General features: G+C 30.0%; 1 long non-coding RNA gene across 1 annotated transcript; it reads right to left on the reverse strand.

Annotated features, from left to right (window-relative positions):
* Positions 1 to 339: 339 nt before the first annotated feature.
* Positions 340 to 10,041, reverse strand: LOC130806282 (uncharacterized). Its single transcript, XR_009040295.1, has 3 exons — positions 9,722 to 10,041; positions 9,541 to 9,613; positions 340 to 485 (listed from the first exon to the last, which is right to left on the reverse strand). It is a non-coding gene; the product is annotated as an uncharacterized LOC130806282 (long non-coding RNA).
* Between the last annotated feature and the right edge of the window lie 308 nt (positions 10,042 to 10,349).

Here is a 10,349-nt window from a genome sequence, read left to right on the forward strand (position 1 = left end):
GTAATAAAAAAAATTTAACATTATATTAATTTTTATGATATTCATATGGTCATCTTCGTTTTGATTAATTTTATGAGTCTTATTAACACATTATTCAATCTCTACTATTATTATTATTATTATTATTATTATCAGCTCGTTTTGTATGAGACACTCTCATTATGAGACGAACCCATCTAATTAGTCTATTTTTTTAATTCAATCTACTAACTAGTGATCGTTTTAAGGTTATAAGTAATCACTCTAAGACTATAAAAAGTAATTAGTTTAAAATTATAAGTGATTACTTCAACGTTATAAGTGATCACTTTAATACATAAAGTGTATATTAGTCTGTTGAACATCTATTGAATTATGAGATCCTGTACGTTCATCGTCATATTCATCATCTGCGCGCCTTCTTTCATGGCCTTCATTTGTGTTCTTTTAACAATTGCGAACCCATAACGCGTGGACCACCACTTGTACTTGTCGAAGCTTCATCACTTGAATTTGATACAATTCGAAAATACAAAAAAAGTTGCATTCAACAAGTGAAATAAAAAGATAAAACACGTATGAAAATTAAAATTAATTAATAAATAAAATGACAAAGACTAACCATTATTTACAACTTTAAATTTAGCGGTGTATTAATACACATTAATAATTTTCTTAAAATTTTAAGTCTAAAAGCAAGTAAGTGTATACCAAATCAAAGATAACTAAACTATCATCAACTAATATTTAGACTCCCTAATTTATAAAATTCATTACATTCAAGTACCTTGCATGTGTCTGTAACCACTCTTCCAAAAGACAAAATTGAAAAATAAAAGTGGACAAAACCGGAAAACTAAAAATTAAATCATTTCACTTTAAAGATATCAATTTTTACATTAAAGTGATTAATTTTAACTTAAAGTAAATCTTAAATAGATCAATTAAAATAAATAGTTTTAATTTTGACCTAAAAGTGATCAATTCAGCTAATTACAAGTTTATGACCTTAAATGGATCAATTATTTTAAAGTCTTCAATTTCTATGATAAAGTGATCAATTCAAACTTCAAAGTGATCACTTATACGTAAAATGATCATTTAAATGATTATTATAACATATAAGGCAAAATCAATTTTAATCTTAAAGGTATCAACTAAGACTTTAAACTGATCAATTACTGATCGCGTATAGAATAAAAACTATAATTTAACTAATTGAGCTATTGGTCTTAATATGAAACGGTCACTCCCAATACATGCCGCAATTTATATACTACTAACGGTCCATTTGGTAGGTGGTAATAAACGGTGATAATATGAATGAAAACTAGTCTAATTTTGGTTAAAAACTCTCTTGGCTACCCTCATGATCTTGCTAGCTTGTTCAACTCTAATCATTTTATTTTTTTATCATAAAATACACTCCAATATATTACCATTGGGAGAGGTGGTATTAAGTGGTAAAAGAAATTTATAACAAAAAAAACTTTTTTGTGATCAAAGATTCATCAACATGGAAATGACAAGGAACTTTTGATGAAATTTACACTATAAGTCATTTTCATTACCATTATTTAATATCACTAAACAAACTAGCCTTAAATGTAAATGTGGATTATCCGATTCATTTTTTATAGCAAGTGAATCTTTTTATTTCAAGATATTGTTTCTAAAATCATGACTAATTTTGGTTTTTCCTTGCAATTGCCCCATCTTTCCGGAGCAGAGCAACTGAAACTGAACGCAAGCATTGTTCACTTTCATATTTTTCTAAAGCTAATCAGCAAGCACTTGAATTTTGTTAGATATTTATGTTTGCTCAGATTAGGAATGGCAATTCAATCCGAAATCAATCCTAGTCCGACTCGATCCGAGGAAAATAATCCGATTCGAGTTCGAGGAAAAGGTTATCCGAATTCAACTCCAACTTCACGATCCGAATCCGAGTTAGAGACGGACCGGTGTTGGACCTTATTAAAAATCCGACACTCCGACCCGACTCCGACCCTGAAGGAAATCCGACTTTGAATTTGACTTTTAACCCAACATTTTGTTTCCTTTAAAACTCTAGACGTGACTAATTGAAGCTCTGTCTCATACTAATTGTAATTTTCGATTTTGAAAAACTACTTGGTATTTTTATTTAGATCAATCAATCAAAATACGACAAATCAAAATACGAGAAAATTTTGTTAAATTGTAGTATTAGGAATATTTCTCATGTTAAACTTGAATTCAAAGTACATATTCTTTTGTTAAATTGTCTTTGAAAAATATATTTTATTAACTTCGTATGCTTTAAATCATTAGTAAAATATCACAACGATAAAGTTTGATAATAATTCAACTTCGTATTCGACTCCGTTGGAGGTCCGCGAGTCCGAGTTGGGGCAAACTTGGAGTATGCATAATCCGACTCCGAGTGGAAGTGGACTGAAAAAAAAAGTTCGACTAAAATCCGGAGTATGTATAATCCGAGCCGAGTCCGACCCTTTGCCATCCCTAGCTCAGATCACTTTCTTTAAAATCTTCTATTAATAATGGTTTTTGCCTTTTTTTTTTGACACTTATCCGGTAATAATAAAATCAAATTTACATTAATATTAACATTAGCAAGACAATTATTAATCAAAAATTATCGTAGGAGACAAGAAATAAATAATCACCGCACATTATGAGAATTTAGTTAATAACGAAGTCTTTCAAGGATAAATATTCAAAGTATAAAATAACGGGTAATTCAAAGTACACGTTTTTATTGGTAAGAGTAAACGTATAAAATTAATACTGAAGTCTTTTGAGGATAAATATTCCCTTATTTTAGTAATTTGTCTTATTTGTTTGTTTTATTCATTTTTTTTAATTAGGTCAATTGATTTATTTTGTTCCATTTTCTTTTATGTTATGTCGTATTTAAAATTTTAGCAAGTAAAGGTAAAATAATTGTTAATTTTACAAATGAATCTCTACTGAAATTTCATCCATTAGTTTGGTGCCCCTGGACTCCAAACCTTGAATTTGCTACTGGGTACTTTACAGACGCACAGTATAATCTAATACACCCACGTATTGTGTCTATCATACCTCGCATCAAATCGTATCTTGTAGGTGACGTGAGCAATGTTGTTGTGTCGTGTTGAGCTTTTCATATGCGGTGCCTATCATGTAAAATTTAACCCATTTTTATTGCTTAAGCTCATCATTATTTTGTCAAAGTAAGGATATTAATTCTCACATTCGCAAAATCTAACCCATGCCTCAATTGCTTCATCTCTACCATCCAATTCAATATGAAAAACCCACAATGGGCAGCATTAACCAAAATATAAAATCACAAAACTAAAATCCAATCTATAGGTATAATATGGAAGCAATAATATTAACAAGAATTGTATTTCAACATTACATTACTATAAACCTAAAAAAATGAATCAATTAAAAGAAATGAAATTACAAATCAGAAATAAAAAATAAAGAAAAAGAATAATATCCTTGCACAGCACTGCGAGACCACTCTAGAATCAATTCTTCGACTATCACCCAATTCATGCTCTTCGTTCATTTCTATCTCTCTTTTATGGAAAACAAATAAAATTCATCTTTTAACAATTGCGAACCCATAACGTGTGGGAGGAGCACTTGTACTTGTAGAAGCTTCATCGCTTAAATTTGATACAATTCGAAAACACCAAACTTCAATGGTGTTGCCTTCCTCAAGATCGCAACTTTTGGTAACTTTATTCCAACTTCCATTAATCACATACGAATTTTTATAAATTCGTAAAATTTAAGGTTTTTATGTCTAAATTATCATTTGGTAAAATCACCGTAATTGGAACCTTATTCTTAATATCTGTATTAATACCCAATTTTTGATCTAAATTGGGAATGCCACATTGACTGATCGGCATGGCTAGACGAGCTTGACAATGATCCAAGTTCGATTTTGTTATTGTTTTTTTAATTACTAATTCTGGAATTTCTCCGTGCAATTGCTCTATCTTTTGCAGTAGAGCAACCGAGGGTGAGCTCAAGTATTGTTCACTCTCATATTTTTGTAAAGCTATATAAGCCAGAGCTACTAAACATTCTAACCTTGTTAGATGTTTATATATACTGAGATCCCCTCCATTGAAATCGTCTTTTGACAATTGTCGTTTTTTTTTAATTACGATGGTAATATTCTAATCTCTCTTATATTGAATTTCTTTTTTTTTTTTAAAGAGTTGAATAAAAATCTTCTATGCATTAATCAGCTATGTTTGTCTCATTTCAAATTCGTACTACTCTTCTCCAAATATAATAATCATATCTCTCTGATCTTATATTAAATTTCTAACTAAAGAATTCAATCTACCACCTTAATTCAGTTATATAATTTGTTATTATAAAATATAACATAAATCGATGTTAAAGTGTAGAAGTATGATTAAGATATTAACATCCTCCTAAATATTTGGAATCCCTAAAAAAAATAGCCTAAGCATACTTTTTCTTTTTTTTTTTAAATATATTTTAGAATTTGTTGCTATAATTGTGCGTGTTTACTAATCCTAAAAAACACATTATTGTCTAGTCCATTATATTAGTTAAAGGCGGTTACTCATCAACAATTATTTGTTTCCTGTCTCCTACGATGATAATTTGTGATTAACGATTATCGTTTCTTAATGTGAATATTATTACAGGAGAAATGTCGCCGAAAAGACAACAACGACCATTGTCAAAAGACGATTTCAACGGAGGGAATCTCAGTATATATAAACATCTAACAAGATTAGATTGTTTAGTAGCTGTGGCTGAGGTAGCTTTTAAAAAATATGAGAGTGAACAATACTTGCGCTCACTCTCCGTTGCTCTACTGCAAAAGATTGAGCAATTACACGGAGAAATTCCACAATTAGTTATTAAGAAAACAATAACAAAATCCGACTTGGATCATGGTCAAGCTCGTCTAGCCATGCCGATGAGTCAATGTCGCATTCCCAATTTAGATCAAAAATTGGGTATTAATAAAGATAGTAAGAATAAGATTCCAATCACGGTGATTTTACCTAACGATAATTTAGACATAAAAACATTAAATTTTACGATTTATAAAAATTCGTATGTGATAAATGGAAGTTGGAATAAAGTTACGAAAAGTTGCGATCTTGAGGAAGGCAACACCATTGAAGTTTGGTGTTTTTGAATTGTATCAAATTCAAGTGATGAAGCTTCTACAAGTACAAGTGCTCCTCCCACACGTTATGGATTCGCAATTGTTAAAAGATGAATTTTATTTGTTTTCCATAAAAGAGGGATAGAAATGAACGAAGGGCATGAATTGGGTGATAGTCGAAGAATTGATTCTAGAGTTGTCTCGCAGTGCTATGCAAGGATATTATTCTTTTTCTTTATTTTTTATTTATGTTTTGTAATTTCTTTTCTTTTAATTGATTCATTTTTTTACGTTCATTGTAATGTAATGTTGAAATGAAAATTCTTGTTAATATTATTGCTTCCATATTATACCTATATATTGGATTTTCAATTATTTCCATTTTTGGCTTTCAAGTATTTGATTATTTAGATTTTTATTTATTTTTTGTTGCTGTTTAATCTTTTGGTTAATTTTTTAGGTCTTTATTTTATTCAAGTACATGTTTGATGTATTTAATTTTTGTTCAAGTATTTGAATCTTGTGATTTTATATCTTGGTAAATGATGCCCATTGTGGGTTTTGCTTAAGCAATAAAAATGGGTTTAATTTTACACGAAGGCATGATAGGCACCGCATATGAAAAGCTCAACACCACACAACAACAACATTGCTCACGTCACGTACAAGATACGATTTGATGTGAGGTACGATAGACACAATATGTGGGTGTATTAGAAAATACTGTACGTTTGTAAAGTACCCAGTGGCAAATTCAGGGTTCGGAATCCAGGGCACCAAACTAATGGATGAAATTTCGAAAGAGATTCATTTGTAAAATTAACAATTGTTTTACCTTCGACATACCATAAAGAGAAATTGAACAAAATAAATCAACTGACCTAATTAAAAAAATGATTAAAACAAACAAATAAGATAAAAATTACTAAAATAAGGGAATATTTATTCTCAAAAGATTTCAGTATTAATTTTATACTTTTACTCTTACCAATAAAAAAGTAGTGTACTTTGAATTCTTTATAAAAACGCCTAGGGTCACGTGATCCTGTTATTTTATACTTTGAATATTTATCCTCAAAAGACTTCATTATTTATTAAACTCTCATAAAGTACAGTGATTGTTTATTTCATGTCTCCTACGATAATTTTTGATTAAAAGAGATGAGCTTTGTTCCCATTAAAGAACACAAATGAAGGCCATGAAAGAAGGCACGCAGATGATGAATATGACGATGAACGTACAAGATTATTGATATTTGTGGACACTATTTGTGGTTCATTTATAATTTGTATTTTATTTTTAATCTATTAGCTAAAACATAGTCAAACGGTATTTTGTTTGATTTGTCTCAATGTAAAGATTATTGATATTCATAATTTATAATTTTTCATTATGTATTATGATAGATATTAAGCATTGAATAAGTGCATTTAATAGCGTGTAAAAAATAAATATCTTATTCTTATTGAATAGGTTAGAGTATATTGTAATTAACTAATTATGGTGTGAGCGAGTATGAGATAGATTGAATGGGCATGTATAATAATAGATATTAAGCATTAAATGTACGACCTTATACCCACTATATACCCAAGGCTAATAACAATATTTATATACTCATATTCACGCACTGTACAAAATTTATATCTTTAACTATTGGGAGGATTAATTCAACTGATTATGAAGAAAAACCATCAAATTTCACTTATAAATCTATGAACGAGTTGACTCCAGACGGAAAGCAATTTCTTAAATTCATTGGTATTCATAGAGTTAAAAAGACTTTAACAGTAAAAGCCGAAAAGGTACAACTTGTTGCAGAACAGACTGAGAACAAAAGCTTTTAGTTGAATTGACTTCTTTATATTGTTCTAATACAAGTATATAGGTCCGTGCTGTGCATGAATTATTTAGTCTGCAACATTTTTTACATAATTCGACGTAATATTTTGATATTAACTTTCTTTATTTTGATTAAACGAAAAATTATGAAAATTACATACTAAAAAACTATATCTTATGAAGTATAAAACAAGATCTCATATGATTATATTATTTTTATGCATGAGTCGGAATTACCGAAATATAATTAGAGATGAATAGTATTACTATTAAAACATAACAGGTATTATGAAACAAAGGAAGTATACAAGAAAATTTTTACAATGTTGCTATCAAAGATAAATCGTAAATTCAAGCTTATGCAATATAAATCGGAAATTCAAGCTTATATTAACATTTCGTATAATATACTTCTTCCATCATGAAATACTTACTACACTACGATTATTGACATTATTTATTGTTCAAGCTTATTTTATGAAATATATTGCGACTAATGTGTAAGAAAAAATAAAGGTAAATAAGATTTTATTTAATCGTCTAATCGCATACTTTCATAATAGTAATATATAAATAATCAAAATAACACATACATTAAATTGTGTAAAAAATTAAATGTAACAAGGATAGTGGAACAGAGAAACTATAAATTATTAAGAGTGATGCTCTGTTAACAAATCTCACCTAAAAAGGTTAAGCCATTAAAAAGAAGATTTTTTTTTTCAGAAAAAAAATGTTCAAAACTGGTTACTAGATCTGAGTCATAACAAAGAGTGTAGTGCTCAATCAATACTCCAGAGCACACATACTGATTTGTAGCAAGAGGGGTTTGAAAGCAACTTCATTCATAAATTTTAGTATAAAAAGCATCTCCTCACCCAAAAGAGCAAAAACATTTCATTATCTTAGGTAGGGCTGAACACGATTTGGTCTAAACCGTAAATTAAACTGGACCAAACCGTAATTTAAGTATTTGGTCTGGTCTGCGGTCTAAATGGTCTGGTCCGGTATTTTTTTAAAAAAAAAACGGTTTACGGTCCGGTCCCGGTTTTAAAATTTTCAAACCAAACCGGACCGGAAAATCGTATTAAAATCAAATTTTAGGGGATTAGGGCAACTACTCGTGAACTCCTGCTGGCTGCCTCCATCTCCATTTCCCAAATCGTGAGTTTCTCCTCTCTTCCTCGCCTTCTCTCTGATTCCTCGCCTCCTCTCTAATTCCTCGCCTCCGGCCCTCCTTCGAGGCTTGAACTCTTCGAGCTTCAAGCCTTCAACCCATTGACAGTCGACAGTGCTTCTTCAAGGCTTCGACGCTCCTCCTCCAATCTTCATTCTCCAATCTCAGCAGTCACCACGGAATCAAGTGTAGAATCTCGTAATGTAAGTGTAGAATCTTCATTCTTAAAAAAACATGTGTAATTGCTTAATTTTCAGTTGAATGTTGAATGAATCTCGTAATGTTAAATTGTTTGATTGGAATTTGATTGGAATTTATCAGTTTTAGGGTTTGATTGGAATTCTGAATGTTAAATTGTTAATTATGTTGAATGTTGAATGTTAATATGTTGGTATTACTCGTTTGATATGTTGAATGTTAAATTGTTTAAATTCGAAGAATGAAGAATCTCAACTTTCAGTTGAATACTTGAATGTTTAAGTTTATCAGTTTTTGTTTAAATTCTCCAATCTTCCTTCAACTTTTGTTTAAATTGGTTATGGACGAATGGATTGCTTAATTTTCTGTTGAATGTTGAATGAATCTCGTAATGTTAATTGCTTAATTTTACCAGTCACCATTTTGTTTGATTGTAGTATTGGAAGAATCACCATTTTGTTTGATTGTAGTATTAGAAGAATCACCATTTTGGTTGATATTGTAGTCTTTGTAGACTAAATAGATTGTTGATGATCAATTGTAGTTTGCGATGTCGATGGATGAACCTTTTATAGTTTGCGATGAAAATGAAGTAGATGATCAGGATGGTAATGAAATCAAAAAGGAGTTAGTTATGAGCAAACAAAGGAAAAAAGTTGTGAAATCAAGATCCGACATATGGGATCACTTCACCAAATTTACAAGCAAAAATATGGAAAAGAAATGTAAATGTAACTATTGTGGTCGTGAATATAAGTGCAATCCTAATTTAAATGGGACTAGTACTTATAGAGCACATTTAAGTAAGTGTACTAGATTTTCACTCAATAACAAATCAAATGCTACTCAAACACAATTGAGTTTTCAATCAAGTGTTAATGAACAAGGGGAACAAGAAGCTCACATAAAGAGTAAATGCCATTTGCTCACACAAAACGATGCAAACAACAACCATAACCTAAAATCATTTTCTATCAATTGCACAAGCTTAATATTAGTTGAATTTATCAGTATTTTGGACAAAATTTATCGTGATTTACGAATACTTCATTTGACATTACAAAAATTCATTCATTTCACAGAAGAATTATTATAATTTGAAAACCTTTATTAAAGTGAGGAACAGCATCTAAAATTCCACTGAATTTAAACTAATCCATCAAGAAACCAAAGAATCACCTCAATTTCCTGCCTTAGGTTATGAAGATCTTTCACTCTTTCCATGCTTCACTATAAACTTCATCGCAACAGTCTGCAAAATTACAACCCTAAATCATTGATTCCCCAATAAAATTTGAAAATCTGAATCAAAGAAACTAACAAAGTCGATTAGAAAAAATATATATGTATAAAAATATACCTGACCAGTGTATTTTCTTCTTCCTTTGTAAACTTTACCAAAAGAACCCTCACCAACAAGCTCAATGACGTGGTAGTTTTCGACGCCCATTTTCGACGATCTTTAACAGAAGTTGATGAATTGGCAAAAATCGAGACGCTTTAATATTAAATCGAATTTGGAATTGTTATGTGGTTGAATTTGAACGTATGATCGGCTAGGGTTTCGAAAAAATCTGTAATTTAGGGGTTTGAAAGATATGTGTGTGACTGTAAGTTGAAGCCGTTGTGAGAAACTGGAGTTTTTGAAAGTTTGCCGCTCTCTCGATTTTTGAAATTTTATCAAGTGGGGGCAGACGAGAAGCTCTACCGTACCTTTTCTTATTTATTTTTAAATACTTCCTCCATTTCGATATAGTCGCAACATTGAGAATATAAGTATTATTCACTTATTTCCTTTAATTTGTGATTAATTTATAATCTATAATTTAAAACATAGTTAAGTGGAATATTGTTTGATTTATCTCGATGCAAAGATTATTAATATCAAATTTTATAATTTTTTATTATACATAATTATAGATATTAAGGATTGAACTAGTACATTAGACTGCGTGAAAAAAAAATGTTGCAAGTATTTTGAAATTGAG

Source organism: Amaranthus tricolor, chromosome 2, assembly GCF_026212465.1.
Source record: "Amaranthus tricolor cultivar Red isolate AtriRed21 chromosome 2, ASM2621246v1, whole genome shotgun sequence".
Taxonomy (NCBI): domain Eukaryota; kingdom Viridiplantae; phylum Streptophyta; class Magnoliopsida; order Caryophyllales; family Amaranthaceae; genus Amaranthus; species Amaranthus tricolor.